This window comes from Phascolarctos cinereus, unplaced genomic scaffold (assembly GCF_003287225.1).
Source record: "Phascolarctos cinereus isolate Bilbo 61053 unplaced genomic scaffold, phaCin_HiC Scaffold_9;HRSCAF=440, whole genome shotgun sequence".
Classification (NCBI taxonomy): domain Eukaryota; kingdom Metazoa; phylum Chordata; class Mammalia; order Diprotodontia; family Phascolarctidae; genus Phascolarctos; species Phascolarctos cinereus.
Genome location: NW_027556402.1, coordinates 118,475,181 through 118,494,796, shown reverse-complemented (window position 1 = coordinate 118,494,796; position 19,616 = coordinate 118,475,181). Strand labels below are relative to the sequence as shown.

Genomic DNA, 19,616 nt, shown 5'->3' with positions numbered 1-19,616 from the left:
GGAAAGACAGCTCAGGATTCTACAAGAACAAACCTCGACGCCCAGAAGAGACCTATACCTAAGGCAAATTTCATGAGGACTCCAGAAAGGTAGAAAATGACTTCTAGTAGCTAAGAGTTGGCACACAGGTTCCCTACATGTGTGCCCCATTAACCACTTTACTACAAGTTTGAGTTCACTCTCCTCAGGAACCCTATATGTATAAGGAGACAGTATATCTCAGGCTTGGAGGAATTGCCTTTGCTATAGCTGCTTAAGTGTCTGGCCTACAATCAGTGGTAAGCACACTGGTAGGGGTTCATGAGTAGCACTTATAGAAACTACAAAGCTATGGGTAAGTCATAGAGAAGTGCTCAGCCACTCTCTGGGGAGAGTGAGTCCACCACTGTGAGCGGGAATTGAGGAATTCACACTAGAGGAGAGATACATGTACACATATATGCGTGCATGCACACACACACACACACATTTTTGGTTTGTTTTTAAAATACTGTGCTTTCAAAGTTTAACTCATGATTTATCAGTAGGAATGCAATGTATATACCTATATACTATACATATCTACACATGCTTACATATATGCACACGTATGCACTATACACATGAATTACATACATGAGTTTATTTGTAGAAAAAATTTGGGGAGTGGAGATTAGTTATAACATTATGTCTACACAATATACCCAGCATGTATACAGCATACAAGTATATACACAAATGTATGTGTGTACACATATGTGTGTGCATTTGTGTTCTGTATCTGCTGGATATACTGTATAAATATCATGGTATAGCTAATCTCCACCCCAAAAATTCTGCTAAAAATAAAAATTTATTTGAAATACAGTACTCAGCAGAAAACATGCTCTCAAAGCAGGATTTGATCATATGACTCCTTTTTTAAAATAAAAACTTAATCATACAATGAAGTAATTCTTCTATATCCCTTATTCCATGAAGAAATAAGACAAAAGGACCCAAAGTACCAAATTTTGAAACATACCATTTTTTCTGCATGCCTTTACATAGGTACTTTGCATACTTAATATTTGTTAAATGAATGAATGTTCCCATTAGTCCATCACTGGCCCGTAACTCAAAGCCTTTCCAGCCTGGTATAACCTCCCAGTGTTTGTACTTAGCTCAAATAAAGAGCTTTAAAGAACCTAGAATCAGTTCTAAACCACAATTCTGGAGTAGGTCCTCAGTGGAAAGTAAATATAGACTTGTTAAATGCAAGACTACATATGAAAATAATTTTGTGACCTACTTATCTATAGTAATAAAACTACAAGTTATCACTTGTTTATGAAATACCAAAAAACATGATGGCTGATGGGAAGATTAGTTCCTTGGCAAGTGTCTATTTTTAGAGTTTAAGCTTACTTGATTAAATACTTCAACAATTTGTAGGTATTGCAGTTCCTCCACTGACACAGATCACAATCACTATAGTTTTAGTAGAGATTGTTTTCAAAATCTGCCAAAGCCAAAAACTTCAATATTCTACAGCCAACCTGATTGTTTATCTCTCCAAACTTAGCTAAGCTGATCCTTAATCAATAGATAATCCATCACCAGATTTGTACTAAGTCTTTCCAGCTTGGTAGGATTATCCCAAACTTGTGCTCTATGAGGAATGATTCTAAAAAACTATAGTCATAGGGGCAGCTAAGCGGTGCAGTGGATAGAGCACTGGCCCTGAAGTGAGGAGGATCTGAGTTCAAATCTGACCTCAGACCAAACACTTGACACTTACTAGCTGTGTGACCCTGGGCAAGTCACTTAACCCCAACTGCCTTTAAAAAAAAAAACCACAGTCAGCTCTCTAAACCTTGATAAGGCATCAAAATAAGTCATATGTGGAGTATAGTTCATTATATATACCAGTAAATTCTTAGAGATGATCAACTTCGAGCAAGTCCCTAGGTCTCAGTTTCTTGCTAGGTGTCAGTTTCCTCATCTATAAAATGAAGGGTTTGGTCTAGCCACCTCTGAAGGCCCTCTGAAGTCTAGTTCTATGATCCTATAAACTATACAGTAACACACTTTATATAATTATATAACCCTTTTCCTAAGTGTTAATTCACAACCAAGAAAGTGTCAATTAGTTCTGACACTGAATGATCATGAAGAATTCTATTTAGAACTGTTTAAAGTTAGATGCCAAAAAGAATTTAGAAAATTTACATAAGATAAATACATGTCTCACTGTGAAGGAACAAATAATGAAGAAAATACCAGACAATTCCAAAGCTTCTATGAAGAGTTCTGAAAATACTGAGTAGCATTAGGAGGGAAATGTAGCTAATATCCCTTCTGTCTGGCTTTAGGTTGCTAATGCATTTTATGTTATAGATTTTGAGTTAAAGGGGACCTATAAAGCCATATAGTCCAACCCCACCTCTTATTTATAGAGAAGACAGCTAAGGTCCAAAGTAGTAATCACCAAAAACAGGATTTGAACCCATGGCACTAATGTCAAGATTGACATTGCTGAATAGTATAAACCAATAAAGAGCAGAAAAGAAAAGAAGAACTAGCTGCTTAAAAAATTGTACAGAATGATCAGTGATAGTTAGAACAGGTATACTCAATAAATTCAGGCCGATGGATGAGATGGAGAGAAGAAACACAGGAGTGTGCTTCCTGCTTCAGGATCCAGAGCTGTCCAAGCAGCTCTGGTGCAGTGATAGGATAGGAAAGCAAATAGTAACACTTCTGTCAGGAAAGAAAAACACAAAATTAAACATTATTCTGCATTGTCTTTTTTGAATCTTTACAGAAATATTCAGAAGTTATAGGTATTACATACTGCCAAAATTTCTTATATGTTATTATTAAATGGCTGCATCGTCCAGAGGAAATTCATATATGAAATTATATTGACTACCACAAACAATACAGTACTGTTTTCCCCAAAATGTTTTAACTTTGAAACAATAGTTTCATTTACATAAATCAGGCCCTTAAAATATTAATTATTTAAGCAAGGATTAAGAGTAAATTAATATCAGATATATTTTATAGAAGTTTATTTAACAACCTAAGGATAAACAAAAAATGTTAACGCAACTAAGATACTCATGCAGAGACTTGGGCTTTTTTTTTTTAAACAAATATTTACTTAAACATAAGTTTATGAACACTGGGCAGAGGCCAAAATATATAGGCAAGAGACAGATGTGTCAATTCCCTAATAAAGCCCTCCTACTAAACCTCTTTCAAAAGTCAGCAACAGAAAGGACATCACCACATGTAATCTTGGTACGTCTTAAGGTTTTTTGGTTTTGGTTTTTTTTTTTAAGGAAGGCACTATATAAATTTTTAAATCACCAACTATTCCTACTACTAAAAATTAAGATTTCTGATCACTGCCAAGGAATTGAAATCCAGCTTACAGAACTCAGGTTTATTTCCCCCCACACACACCCCAATCACTCTCTATAATATAGAAATGTCACCTTTTAAAACCTATAACACGGTATTAGAGAACGAAAAGCTAAAGGTTGCAGGCTTCAAGTTGACATAGAGAATGACTAAGAGAGATTCATGCAGTTCACTAAAGGAAAAATTTTATCTCTAGAATACGTCAAGCTAGAAAATCTGAATTTAAACTTCAATACATCAAGAATCTGTGATTTCGTCAGTATGGATACTTTCTTCCACTGATGAAGAATGAAATCCCTCTATCACTGAGTGAACAATCTTTTAAGAGCTATAGCAGGAAAAATCAAGGCCCTAGAGTTGATTTTAATCAGTCTGAAGTTACCTAGTCTGGTCCTCAGATCATAAATACACAGTCTACCACTAGGCATATACAAGAAGGCCTGACATCTGCCTTAGATGTCAGAGCTCACACTCTACTGGCATGGTCTCTGAACATTCAGGGGCACCTCCATATCACAATGAGGCACTGAATATCACATGAGCAGTAAAGTTATATATTAAGAAACTGCCACATAGAAACGCTAAGTAATTTACCTACTGTCAATCATATGAGTCCATAATAAAGAAGTGAAAGCTCTTCCTCCTCTCAGGCCAGAATTCATGACTTACTTAGTGAATTATAAACTGCTGTTCCTTGAAAAAGCTACTGTCCCACTATTATCTGCCCTCAACCCATTCAAAAATTATGATGATAGATTATGCTGATGCATCTATATTCTCCTGTAAGGGCACACATTTGCAAGACGGCTAACTCAGAGTGTTATGGGGCCCAGGCCATGTACATAAAACAAAGCAAAGATGACAGACTGGATCCATAACCCTGATCTCACCAGCACTGTTCTAAGCAACTGAACTAACAGAACATCTTTCAAAATATCACTAGTATTGGGGCATAGGACTAATATGTATATCATAGACTAATCTTGATATATCAATTATTTACTTAAGAAGTTTGTTTGATTCTAGGCAACATGGTGATACAGTCAATAGAGTACTGGACTTAGACTCAGGAGGACCTTAATTCAAATCTTGCCTCAGATCAGACACTTACTAGTTCTGTGACCCTGGGGAAGCAGCAGAACCTCTTTCAGTCTCAGTTGTCTCATCTGTAAAATGGGGATAATAATAGCACTTTACTCACAGGGTTATGAGGATCAAATAAGATAATACATAAAGTGCTCTGTAACCCTTAAAGTAGTACATATGCTATTATTATTGTTGTTGTTGTTGTCATTGTTGTTTGACCACTAGCATATCTGAATTCTTGCAATAGTAAGTCATATTGAAAGGAAAAAATCTTAAGACAAACATGCCTGACACATAATAAGTTTAATAAATGCTTGTTGATTTAACTTGAGCTCTATCTAGAAGGGATACAACAAATACAAAGATAAGTAAACATAAGGTAATTAAGGTCATTTGAAGAGGAAATGAAACTGAGAGGGGAATAGAAAGCTTCTAAGAGGTAGTAACAAAGCCCTTTTATAATTAATATACATAACTGACTGGGATTATAAAAATATACCAAAAATTCCATTATAAAATGCTTTACTTATTCATGGATTTGACTATGCTACATATCAAATCAGGTCTCCCATATAAAAACTGTAACAATGAATTATACACAATTACATACAAAGAATCTCTTTTATTATAATGCAGAATGCCTAGTGCCAATAACAATAGATAGATTTTTTTTAATATAGCACACAAAACACATAAGCTGAAGTAATCATTGCTTTATCTGTTATCTAACTCAGTGATGTCATTAAATTATCTAGTGCTTTACTTACTAAACTGTAGTATTACCAAATTATTCCCTACTTTCATTCCATGTTGTCAAAAATATATCAAAGAGCAATTTTCCTACTATATCAATGATTGAAAGACATTATATAACAGCTGACATTTAAGATTTACCAAATACTTAATGGAAATTATCTCTCTCAATCTTCACAATAAGCCATTAAGGTAGGTAGAACAGTTATTATTATTCTATTATTTTCCATCTGCAGCTCTGAAGGGCTTTCACTCCATCAAACAATGAGCACCCCCCTCAGTCTCCCTCCGAGTTTCTTTTTTGTGTACTTTCAGACCAGACCCTACTAAGCTCCAGGAAGGCAGGGACTGTCTCTTTTTCCTATTTGTATCCCAGCACAGTGCCTAGCATATTTTAAGTGATTAATAAATGTTTATTTAATTAAATTGAATTATTATCTCCATTTTATAGGCTATGAAACTGAAGTTCAGAGTGGTTAAACCCATCATCACAAAGCTAGTAAATACCACTGGCAGATCTTAAACCAAAGGCTCTTTTGAATCAAGCAAGGTAAACAACAGACTAAAAATAATGTTTGTTCTTATTCAGTAGTGCGAAAGGAAAACTACTGTAATAAATTCAAAACACCAACATGAAACCATGGATAGCTGAGAATTACATAACACTTAGTTTGGAAAGGGCGTGTGTGTGTGTGTGTGTGTGTGTGTGTGTGTATAAAATCTCCTTTAATTCTCACAAGTCTGTGGGAAGGATGCTATTGTCATCCCCATTTTATAAATAAAGGAAATTGAGGCACAAAGCAGTTAAGTGACTTGCCCAAGGTCACACATCTAGTAAGTGTCTGAAGCAAGATTTGAATTCAGATCTTCCTACCCCAAGATCAGCATTATATCCACTACATCACCTAAATGAATACATCACATTCTTGCAAGACACTTCCTTCCCCAAGTTTCAACAGGCATTGAGAAGGTCACTGTTCTAAGTTGCTTTAACACCAAAATGAAATGTAGTCATGGAAAACAAAGAGGAGTGCATTTACTTTGAATTCTTCTGGATGTACAAATATTACCACCACACCTTACCCACTATTACTAAATATCACCCCGTCACATTTCCTAAATCAGTTCTGGGTCATCATAGGAAACTTAAACAGTTATAGCTGGGAGCTATGTTAATTCTCCACAGAACAGGAAAAATAGCAATTAGTGTTGGAAAAAAAGGGATTTTTCTGTTCTAGTATAGATTAGTTTATTCTCTCCTTCCCCTGAGGAGAATCTAAATTCAATGACTTTCAAAGGAGTCATTATTTTAATTTAAAAAAAAAAAACGAGTATGGAAAAAGCAAAGACGGCAAAATAAAACGGCAAATGACATCAAAACTCCATTATTCTGGGTTAATCTATATTAATTCCCATCAAGATGGTACAAAAGGAAACAAACGGAAAGAACGCCCTATGCTGTTAGATGTAGGCCCCAGAATAAAGCCATATTTCTCAACAGTTTTTTGCTTTCCATCTTATTCTCATGAAAAATCCTAGGTAGTTGTAAACAAAGGGATTATATCTGAGTATACCAATTGAAACTGAGAACTGAATCAATTATTTGGATGAGACCAAAATTTATAATTGAGACACACTGATGACACCTTAAAAATGTTATTGGGAAGGGCTGAATTATCTGGCTAGTCACTGTGATTCTTCATTAAAGAATAAAAATATTATTAGTTTAAACACCACTAAAATGGATTATGGGATCATTCTTACAAGGGCTAGGCTGAAGTTAATCTCTGTACTTTCAATGAGAAAATGATTTGCTAAGCAAATTAATACCATAAAAATACTGAAAGAGGAATTCTTAAGCTTAGAGAACAAACTCTTTAAAATTACTTTAGAATCATTCATATATGCAATTGATAAGGTAACTACAAAGCATGCTATTATTCATTAAAGAAGATTCTTGAGGGATTTCTATATGGTAATAATTCGTTAACCTAAACTGAGCTATTCATGTACTTCAGATTGATAAAATCATTGTTAAAATGTTAATTTGTATTAAACTATTCTCAACTAACATAAGTTAATAACATTGTTAGATAGATACCACCTAACACATGAAAAGAGAAAGCTGGATAGTGTCAAAATTCTCTCAAAGAAATAAGCATGCACTGGGACCAGACAAAAAATGAACATCTTTTAGCGGCACACATTCTAGATATAAAAAATCTTTATATAAAAGATGTTTCCAAATTGTCCCACTGGGTAATTTCATGAATGTTTTTGTTTTCATTTCTGATCAATCTTCATTTGGAAGTAGTGCCTAACACTTTTATCTTTAAATCTCTTGGTTAAAATTTCTCTGCAACAATCTATGTAAACAATTAGTTACATGCAACACTCATTTTTAAAGAATTATTTTACAATTGAAATAGTCACCAAATTCACCTTTTTTTTTTTTGGCTAGGCAATGGGGTTAAGTGACTTGCCCAGGGTCACACAGCTAGTAAGTGTTATGTGTCTGAGACTGGATTTGAACTCAGGTCCTCCTGAATCCAGGGCCAGTGCTCTATCCACTGCGCCACCTAGCTGACCCTAAATTCACCTCTTTTGTAACTTTACACCCTACAATGTATGCAAGTTTACTAGCCATGACAATTTCTAATACGGAACATGGCCAAAATGATATGACACAACACAGCATGCAACATATCAAAAACTACAATTTGTACCTTCTTAAAAGTAACATACTAACTCAAAAGTGTAATTTTTTTTACTTAAAAGCATGTAAATACCAAAATTCAATTTAAAAGATAACACGTAATTAAGAAAAATATATCATTTATTAATTTAAATAAATGTGCTGTATCAGAAGAAGTGGTTTTCTCTCAAATTTTATACTATTTTCAAATTCCAGTTTCTTGAACACTATAAACAATTTCTGTAAAATTAAATATTGATCAAAAAAGTTACTTTTTAGAAAATTTATTTTGAAACACTGTCAAGATTTATAGAGCTTATTCAGCACACAGCACCTTTCACAACTAGAACTTATTATTTTCCCAAACCTTGATCTTGATGCTGAATGGCCAATAATTCTACTGATAAGATATAAAATGACAACTTCATTAAAAAATTAAATAAATCTTTCCTCCAACAATATTTTCTGACTGATAGATGAAGAGGAATAAAAACTTTTCCTACACAGTTACAATTCTAACATTTCTAAAGTCTGAAGTAAATGAACTTAATGAACAGTTAAAAATAAAAATTCTAGACATTTCAATTCATTAGAAGGAACTTCGCAAGTATGCTAAATTCTAAAAGATGATATAGTCAAAAGGAAACAATTTCAAATTAATAAACAAGAAATCTAGAAACAGAAGTAAATAGTGGAGATGAAAAAAAGACAAAGATGCTCAGTAGTAAGTAGCTCCCATGCAGTACAGGCCAAGAAATAGCCTGGAGTTTTATCTATGAAAATAAATAAAGATTAGGAATGAGGGAGATAACTTAAGGCATCAAAGTGTTTAAGGGAAAAGTTTCAGAGTTTTTAAAAACATTTAATTAATAACACTGCTGTATTACTATTTGCTTTCGCCTACCTTTAAAAGGTATCATCACCCTTTAAACAAATGTAGGCATATAGCCAATGTATTTTCAAGATTTTAGTTGAAAGTTAAGTTTTAAGCAATCCAAATAATTTATAAACAAACATACCAGCACTGTCTTCTTTCTCGCTCACTCAAGTTTCACCTTCAGGTTATCCTGGGGTTAAGGGGCTCCTTTTCAGATCCCCAGTTTTTCATGAAGATCTTCTACCTCCCCGTGGCAACAATATTTTCTACTTAAAACAGTCCTTTTTGTGCCACAGGGAGGATTTCTGATGATACAAAGACAAAAGGTTATGCCAAAAACAGTTCACCATGAAGTCAAGTAAATCTTTAATCTCTACAAAGGAGAAATCTGACTTCTTGGGAAATCCTTCTATGTTCAGGAGGAAAAAAAACCCTATTCTAACAAGCTAAATACTCAATTAACAAAAGGAACTTCCTTCTTGCTAGATCTTTCAAAATGTATTATGTCATTTAATCTTTAAACTCATATAGTGGTACAGTGGGAAGTATACAGGTATTGAAGTCAGAGTTGTGTTGGTTTTCAATCATTTCCAACTCTTCATGACCCCATTTGGGGTTTTCTGGCAAAGATACTGAAGTGGTTTGCCATTTCCTTTCCAGCTCATTTTACAGAAGAGGAAACTGAGGCAAACAGGGTTAAGTGACTTGTCCAGGGTCACACAACTAGCAAGTATCTGAAGGCACATTTGAACTCAGGTCTTCCTGACGCCAGGCCTTCTGCTCTATCCACTGTACCACCTAGCTGCCTTGTGAAGTCAGAGTAGGTTGTTTCAAATCTACATCATGTACTGCTTACTACTGGGCCCCAGTTTCCTCATCAGTAAAATGAGACAGTTGGACCAGATACCCTACAAAATTCTTCCTAACTCTAATCTATGATAAACTCTCATTGATAATTACCTAGAATGATAAAACTTTGTTTTTAAAATACCACTATCCTAGAAAACAAGCAACAATATTAATTTAATACATTTCTGCCAAGAACTTCCAATAATTTAAAGAGAAAATTCAGCAGCTTAAAAATACAAAATGCAGCATTATCAAGATGTTCATGAGAGAATGCACATACATAAATAAAAGATCCTAGTTATTTCAGCTTTTATTTTCATTCATCATTCTATTCTGATCTCTCTGTAGTATACTGACATTTTTAAAAGGATATATAAAAAAATAACAGCCTTAAAGTACATTTCACACCCACTCCCAAAATCTTCCATCCAACATCCTTTTAGATCCCTTCCCTAGGACTCAGAAATAATTTACTCTGTCATCCACCCTTCACTCTCATACATAACTTACAATGTCTTTTATAGGAAAAGTGTTCCCATTGAGACAATATCTCAGGGATGAAAATGTAGTAGAATTAGGAAACAAGTACATCTATCTGCATGCTATCAACATGATTTTCAGCTGCACTGTCATCTGAAGTAGCTTTAAAACAGTTCCCTAGCATGTGCGGCTTCAGGAAACGCCCTCACTCCCACCCACACCATGGGCCACCAGCAACACGCTTTCTTTCATTTAAATTAAGACTTACCATTATCAAGATAGGAGCTATGAGCTGTTTCCTAACAATTATCAAGGATCTTAACTCACCCATCCACCCTCCACTGCCTAGTCCCCCTAAGTGCAACCTGTGGCAACAAAATATGGTCAAGACACCTGATTCAAATGGGAAATCAACCAGGAGACCAGTCTCATTAGGACCAAAGTCAAAATAGTACTTAAGTGATATAATGATAAATCAATGATTTTCAACCTTTTTTAAACTAGCAGTACATTTGTAAATTTGACATATGCAATTCTGACATGGCTAAAACTTTTTAGAGAGAAAAAACTGGGAATGAGGATCCTTTATACCAGTATTTCCTAACTCAAACTATACTGCAAACCAGTAAAACATCTAAATCATCTACCATAGACAGCTTTACCTATAACCCTTCCTTCCCATTCCACTACACACATACACATTCCTTTGTCCCTGGGAAAACCAGGAGGAAAAGGGAAATAAAAAGGAAAGAGGAGGGAAAAAAAGGAGGAGGGGGAGGAGAATCAATATTTTAAAGTTTGGAGTAGAATAGTTCACAACCATCAAAAGGCATAAAAATGAAATTTAAAACATCCAAAGGAAAAAGTTTCCTTTTTCTCTATGCTCTGCCTTGAGAACACTTTCCTCATGTCCACCAAACCACCTAAAAATCACTGCTTTAACCAATGGTGTGGGAGGAACCTCTCAAAACCTACACAACTACCCAGGCCAAACCTTTGTTCATCAACGTAGCTATAGTGCTGAAGGTTCTGTCACAAATGAAATACTTATTAATACTTCTTAGACAGAAATAACATAGACACTTTAAATACAGTATGGTTTTGGTGTAACACAAAATCTAAATTGCTGAATTGTTGCTTTCATTTTAAAAATTATCATGAGGTGTTCAAAATAAAACATGTCCATAAAACTAGAAGATGTTTAGGCTTATACATAGCTCTTCAAATACTAGTAAAATTCAATTCAGTTCAACATGGAATCTACTTCGTATCTGACAGTGGGCAAAAAAAAAAAGTGTTCATGGAAATACAAAAGACAAAAAAAATACATGACTCCTACACTCACGAAGCTTATAATATTACTGAAAAGGTCAGACATATAAAACAACCAGTGTGTAACGCAAAAACAATATTGTAAGGTGCCAAAATGTATGATACCAACAGTACATGAAATAGAAGATAAGGTTCTTTCCTGAGCCCTCTTTTTTTCTGTACACCTCTCAGTAATCATTAGCTTCACTCCTCCATCTCTAAATTACATAATGGACATTTCAAATTGCATGTCCTTAAAACATCTCAAACTCAACATGTCCAAAATTCAAGCGAATTATCATTTCCCCAAAACCTTCCCCTCCTCCAAATGTCACTAATTCTGTCAAAAGTGTCACACATTGCTTCTAGTCTCCTAGGTTTGTTATCTCAGAATTATCCTCCCTCTTCCTCCTTTGCCTCGAATTTACAATCAGTAAATTACCTCCAGACTATCTCTCAAACTCAATCCCTTCTCTGTATCCACAAAACTACAACTTCAGGTCAAGCCTTCATCAACTTTCACCCCAATACTGTTCAACAGCCTGACTGATCTCCTTGCCTCAAGGTTCTCACATTTTAGACCATCCTACACATTACTACTAAAGTGATTTTCTTTGGATGAAGACTGGGCTCTGTCAATCTCCTACCTGATCAATTCCAGAGGCTTCCTATTTGCTCCAGAATCAAGTATAAACTCCTCTATGCTGATTCAAAGCCTTTCACACCCTAGCCCCAATCTTTCCAACATCACTCAATATCGCTCTCCCTTCCATACCCTGGAATTCAGCCAAACTGGCCTCTGTTCTTCACAACATGGCATTCTGTTTCCTACCCTCACACCTTTGCACACACACCCTCCTCCCTTATCTGCCATGCCCCCCTCCTCACTTCTACCTTTAAGAAGCAGCTCAAGTACCACATTCCACATGAAGCCTTTCCTGATTCCAACTGCTAGCACTTGCTCCCAAACTTACTTGTATTTAACTATCCTGTACTTTATTTGTATACATTCTCTTTATCATGTCTACTTCTATATACTTGTCCTATTAAAACCTCAGCTACTTTAAAGTAGAAACTATTTTCTTTATTCTATTTGTATCTGCAATGCCCAACACAGTGCCTGGCACTAATTAATGACTGACTTGTTTGACTGATCATTTTCCGTAGGTTCTATTATCATCTCTATGTAGATCACCCACAGATCTATGTATTTAGCCTATCCTCTCTCTTAAGGTGCAGCTTGTGTCTATATTTACTGTATTTTTATTTATTTTGTTAAACATTTCCCAATTATATTTTAATCTGGTTTAAGCTGCACTCAAGAGGTTTGCCAGTCTCATGCCCCAGGAAGAAGGCCACATCCTCCCAGATTTCAGGGAAACAAGATATACTAAAGTAAGGTAAAGACAGGTAAAGTCTAGAGATACATCTTTAGGTACCTCTGTGCAATTTTATATTAGATTTTTGGGCAGCTAGGTGGCGCAGTGGATAGAGTGCTGGCCTAGAGTTAGGAAAACTCATCTTCCTGAGACACGCAGGATCCTGTGACCTTCAACAACTCACTTAACCCTGTTTGCCTCAGTTTCCTCATCTGTAAAATGAGTGAGGGAAATGGCAAACCACCCCAGTATCTTTGCCAAGGAAACCCCAAATGGAGTTACAAAGAGTCAGACACAACTGAAAAACAACTGAACAAATGTTAGATTTTAAAGATAATATTTAATAACCTAGCCTAAGGTCTTTAAAGTTTTGCATAATCTTCAAAATAAAAGAGTAAAAATTATACTTTAACAAGGTAGTAAATTTCCCCAATAGGTATGAATAAACAGTGCTCAAAAGAAGATGTGCAGGGGCAGCTAGGTGGTACAGTGGATAGAGCACCAGCCCTGAAGTCAGGAGGACCCAAGTTCAAATACGGCCTCAGACCAAACACTTGACATGCACTACCTGTGTGACCCTGGGCAAGTCACTTAACCCCAATTGCCTAAAAATAAAAAATAATGAAAAAAAAAGATTTGCAAACTATTAACACCACATGAAAGAATACTCAGAATCACTGATTAGAAAAGAAATGCAAATCAAAAGCACTAGGAGATTTCACCTTATAGCCAACAAACTGGAAAAAGGGACAGTAGATGTTTGAGGAGCTGGGAACAGACAAGCACACTAATACACTATAGGCAGAGCTGTAAACTGGTCTAACCACTGTGGAAAGCAGCTTGAAGTGTTTGAAATATCCATACCATTTAACCCAGAGAGCCCAGTGCTAGGCATATACCTCAAGGGGGTCAATGATAAAAAGGCCTAATATGCATCTAAAAGTTTATAGCAGCACTTTTTGTGGTAGCAAAGAAAGGGAAATAAACTGATGTCCACTGCTTAAAGAGATGGCTAAACAAGCTATGGTATATAAATGTAATGGATATTACTGCTACAAGAAACAGTATAATGAACACAGGGCATGTCAAGACTTACATAAACTGATGCAAAATGAAGTAGAACCAGGAAAACAATATTCAAATGAAAACAACAATGTAAACAGAAAGAACAACAACAATCCAAATAGAATGCTATAAAATAATAGAGCATTTTATTTGCACAACACTATAAATATTTCTCATATGGTTCATAACTACCCTGGAAGGCAGCTGCTATTATTATTCCCCTTTTTACAAAATAGGAAACTGAGACAGAGGTTAAATTCCTTGCCCAAGTTTACACAGCTGGTAAGTGTCTTCCACAGGATTTGAACTCAGGTGATCCTGACTCCCATGTCCCAAGTTTAATCTACTACCAACTAGCCAGCTTAGTTCCAAAGAAAGTATATCAGAATGTACTCTTCTCCCCTCTTTATAGAGCTAGAGGTACCGCAGGCGTGGAAGACTACCAATAATGTGGACTTCAGTGATATATTGGTTAGTTTTGTGGAACTGGGCTTTTTTTTTTTTACTCTTTCATATAAGGGATAAATTGGGAAATGTGGGTGATACAAAAACAAAATATCATTTTTAAAATTAGTAATCATCCTTTATATGCAAGTAGCATTCTTTTGTAATCAGTTGCTCTTCCCCTTATTTGATCCAATGGTCAACCCAACATAATGGAGAGCTTTGTTAATGTGCAGAGCTTTCTGGCCACTGTTCAGGATATGAAATTGTTGGGTGGATACTCAAGTGTGTTTGAACACTGGGTTTTACTCTAAACTCACTGTGTTTGTTACTTTTCTCTCCACTAATTCATAACAATGTGAAAGAATAGTAAAAAAGCTCCTTTTCAGTTCAACTGGAAATACTAAGAAATAAATTTTTTCTCTAGTCTAGAATCTGACCAGACTTTACACTTAAGGAAAGTCAGGAAAGTGTGCAGGTCAAAAACAATAAAAACAAAAGCCTGGGGGGAATAGATTAAGGATAGTAACCAAACTGAAAACAAAAGATACCATCAGAATCTCTCCAATAAACTTACCCATTCCCTAAAGGATTAGTTTTATGTCTACTTAAGGGCAATACTCTTTTGCCTTCTTTTTCCTTTCAAAAAGTACTGGCAGAGTAGTCAAAGATAAAGTAGTTTAAGGAGAAGATTAAGTGACTATTGTTCAATTAGATGAAACAGAATGCTAATCAAATACTGTATTTTTAACATTTCATTCCTAGTTCAGACTTCCAATAAATGTGACCTCAAATTATCTAGCTGTAGAAAGTCCTACAGTTTAAAAAGGGGGGGAGGAGCATTGCAGGGAGAAGAGAAGAACTGTCAGTTTGGACATTTCCTTAAACTAGAAAGAAATGCTTGGATTTAGAATAAATGTTTAATTAATAAAAATGTTTCTGGCAGACTTATACCTAAAAAATATACAATAAGATACCCATCTTGAGGAAACTATACTAAGAAAATACTTGGCCCATATTTAAGAAGAACACTGGCAAAGTACAAAACACAGCACCTTCTAGGTGAATTTTAGGTCAAAAATCCTGGTTTGAATTCCAGCTGGGCTACTATGTTAATTTGAGCCAGTTATCTAACCTCAATGAACCTGTTTCTTGAACTGCAAAATGAGAAGGTTGGATGAGATCATGTCTAACTTTTCTACTCACACTCATATTTGTTGTCACTACTAAATGGCCTCCTAATGACCAAGCCTGTAATCACTACCAAAGAACCACCTAGATGTAGACACCTATTGCTTATTGCTATAGTCCCAAAAGAAATAGTCTATCATTGTAAGGCTTAATATTGTTGAGTAGTCTTACAGAGCCTAGAAAATGTTGAAATAGAATACCTATAATTACAACTACTAATCAAATGTTGAGATTATACTATATATAGATGAATAAAAATTATCAAATCAGCAATTCTAAAAAGTGCTTGACAGAACGCTGGTGTCCTACATGATATTAACAGAAGTTGTACAAGAAAATTTCTATCCAAATGCACCATCTGGAAAAAGCTATCCATCCTCTAACTCATCAAGGGCCTCCAATCCCACCAGGACTATCCAGGGCTATACCAAGCCTTTGGGCTTCCCTTCTTTTCCAGCCTCAGGTCTAACTTCCACCCTGAATTCAAGAGGATGACATAGCCCAGAAGAAGAGATACTGAACAGAACAGACACTGAAAAATTACATCACCACAGAAATATACATAGGAAACCATACCCACCCTCACTCCACTCCACACTCCACCACTCTTCCCCTGCCCCCTCCAAAAAAAAGAGGTTAACTGCCTTAACAGTGACCTTGTGATGTACTTTCATTTCTGCCCATACTTTGTTGAGAAAGCTCTGGCCCTGGCTAATAACATACCTGCCCACCTTGGGTGATCAGTTATGGAATCTGGAATCTGTCAGCATGTTTCAAAGCCAAAAGTATTTTACAGTCAAATTACTTAGAAAACACTGAATGAGAATTAAATCATTAAAGCCTCTTATATCCTTGCTTCTCCTAGCAGAATCACACTAATCGGGAAAATAGCTCTTTTTTGAACACTTCTTACATGACAAGTCTACATAGCACAAAATTAAATGAAAAGCTGGAATCTAATTGAGATGTGTGAGCCAGGTAGATAGACAACCTGAATAATTTAGTATGAAAATGTTTAAATAGCATGAATATAAGAACTTAAATGATTCTATTTTTAGTATTAATGCATAGACTTAGACAATCCGAATTGTGGCGTATAGAATGAAACTTGCATTAGTTTCCTGGATGTACAAGGAAAAATACTGGTCCTTAAACTACTTTGTTTTATTTGAATCTCAACTTACTAATCAAAAATATTTAACCCATCAGAAAAATTTTCCCCTTCCCTCCTCATGACTTTGACAAGAAAACTAATTTTAATATTGTTAATATCAAATATAACATTCCCTTCTCTTAAAATTAATTTTCCTGTTAACTTATATGAAAGTAAGTTTTTAGAATTTAAAGTACAAATTTAGTTCACAAAAATTGATATCTTTCTTATAAAAAAATCAAGCAGATTTAAGAAAGAACCTTAATACAAAGAATAACTTCTATTTTCTAAGTGTTGAAGTTATATTCAGTCTCCAACTCTCTTGATAGAAACATTTGATTCTTTAAATAGAAATGAATTAAAGCCCAGATTAGATGACCTTGAAACTGATCTATGCCAGTTAAACATCTTTATAAAGTTACATTCAAGAACTTGAGGGGAAGGGAAAAGGAGAATAAGAATTTATATAGTACCTACTATGTGCCAGGTACTGTGCTAAGCACTTTTTACAAACATTAGCTCTCTTTTACTTTGAGCCAGAATCTAAATTAAGATTAACTTTTAAAATAATTTTTATACAGGATGACACTTGGTTCATTATATGCCAAAAGCATTTTATTTTTCTGTTAAAATAAATCTAAAGGGATTATTAATTCTTTTTCCAAAAAAACTTACCCCTAAAGTGACAATATATTCTTTTAAGCCAACTTTGCCATATTGCCTGAAAAAATACTACATATTTTGCTAAACTCTGGAAAGAAAGGAACTGAAAATAAACTGATCCCTGGACAATACTCAAATTGATTATATAAATCACTTTTTCTATTAAGAAACTAATTTTTAGCTATATTAAAATAATCATAATCCTAGGAACAAATTAAGCTTAGCAAGGCAACTCCAATATCATTAATATGGTAGCCATTGCTGTTTGTTCACATGCGTGAATCTAAGATCAGAATATCCAGGGGTGCCCTCAATTTCACAAATTTCACCAATACATAGTTTTTGTTTTTCTTTAAAGCTTCAAACACTATGCTACTGAAATGATCTTCTTTTCCTTTTTATTTGACCACATTTTCTTCTAAAATAAAAATTTTCATCTGTTTCATTTAACGTCATAGCTTCTCTTTTTAGTGGTGGAAGTAAAGGCCTCATGCAAAATTTCCCTTTCTTCACCTCACACCTTTTCCATGCAGATTTCACCTGGGTCCCTTATACCTGCTACTCTATTTCTTTGCTTATCACTATGCCTGTTATTTTAAATAATGTTCACACAGTTAAAATTTCAAGTCATACTGTTAACACTAAAATAACTTCATATATTTATTTTAAAAACTTCATATATTTAAATTATTCTGCTAATCATTTCACATGCAAATAATGGCGAGTTCATCTGTCACAACACTTATAACTTTATCCTGCCAAAAACAAACTGAAAAGATACCCAGCTTCTCATCACTTACAATAAACTCCTAAAAATGATCAGAAAAGTCATATATCCTCCCATTGTATTTGTACCAGTTCTGTGCTCAAAGCCTCTCTATGAAACACTAAATTAAGTGTTTGACTATAATCAAATAAATTAAATAACTGCCAATTCTCCACTCTGTGATATTTATGCAAATATAGGCAATAATAATGGGCACTGGATTAAAAACAGCAATTATTTCATCCACATGTACAATACAAAAAACATTAAATATAAACGAAAAATAGCAGAACAACTTGTGCCAGGGCCATTTCTATCTAAACTCCCAAGAAGATGAGAACAAGATGATGATTGATCATAACAAGAAAAATACCATCAAAATCATTTCCCCTACATGGTAAAATAACTTGAGACCCTCAAAAAACTCAGCAAACCAACAAAAAATACTCTTTGGGGAGGACAAGTGCCATAATCAGTACATTACTACTATCTGTATTTTCAGATTTACATAATTCAGTTAACTATGATTATTAGACAATTCATGTTGTAGTTTATTTAGAACCTGTGTAAGCTTATTGATTCAATATTGTTGATATCTCATCTCTCATTATTTACTCAACATGTAGAGAAATCCATTTGAAAGCCAATATTCAACCATATTCTATAAGAAAGATTTAGAAAATGGCAAACATTTTGCAATAGTCTGAAAGAGTGATCTGTTATTACCAGAATGAAATGGGTTGTTAATTATGTAGGAGGTCAAAATAAAGAAATTACCACCTTACAAGTTCTTTTTTACCATATAATTTCATTCCCAGATTATCAGATAAATACCTATGTCAATAAAAAAAAGTATTTCTAAGGACAAATACAAATTATTTTTGGATTGTAAATACCTTCGATCTCTTCCATTGGTGAGAATAATGAGTAAACCCTACTCTGTTTTTCACTTGTTGGTAAATAACTATGTCCACCATTAAGCTTATTTACTACACTGAAGTTCTTTAAACAAGGCATTTTGTGGGCATAATTAATTCTATTCTGGGGCAACTAGGTGGCGCAGTGGATAGAGTACCGGCCCTGAGGTCAGGAGGACCTGAGTTCAAATCCAGCCTCAGACCAAACACTTGACACTAGCTGTGTGACTCTGGGCAAGTCACTTAACCCCAACTGCCTAAAAAAAAAACCCAAAAAAATTTAAAAAATTAATTCTATTCCACAAACATCTATTAGATTAAATTAAATAAATATCAAAATAAATGTATATAAGAACTTCCATTTGTTATTTACACCATATTTTTAAAAACAATTTTTTCAGAAAGTAACTTTTAGAGGATTAGCGTAAAGCAATGATGGCAAAATGGATCAAACAATTCTGCTTTTATGCTCCCCTCCCCACCACCAACGAAAACTTCAAGTAAAATCTTAAAGCAAAAAATAAATGGCACAAAATCTTCCAGCTATGTGAAATGCTTTTTCTATATGCATTTCTAGATTACGAACAATTGTTTAAT

General features: G+C 34.6%; 1 protein-coding gene across 5 annotated transcripts in view; it reads right to left on the bottom strand.

The window, feature by feature from the left end:
* ELF2 (E74 like ETS transcription factor 2) overlaps positions 1–19,616 on the bottom strand; it is a 125,710-nt gene that overhangs the window by 37,304 nt on the left and 68,790 nt on the right. Inside the window, exon 2 of one of the 5 annotated variants that reach the window (XM_020967486.2) lies at positions 8,944–9,106. The exons of the other annotated variants lie outside the window; for them this stretch is intronic. The gene's annotated coding sequence lies outside the window, so the exon portion shown is untranslated. The remainder of the gene's footprint in view (positions 1–8,943; positions 9,107–19,616) is intronic. 5 annotated transcript variants of the gene reach the window in all.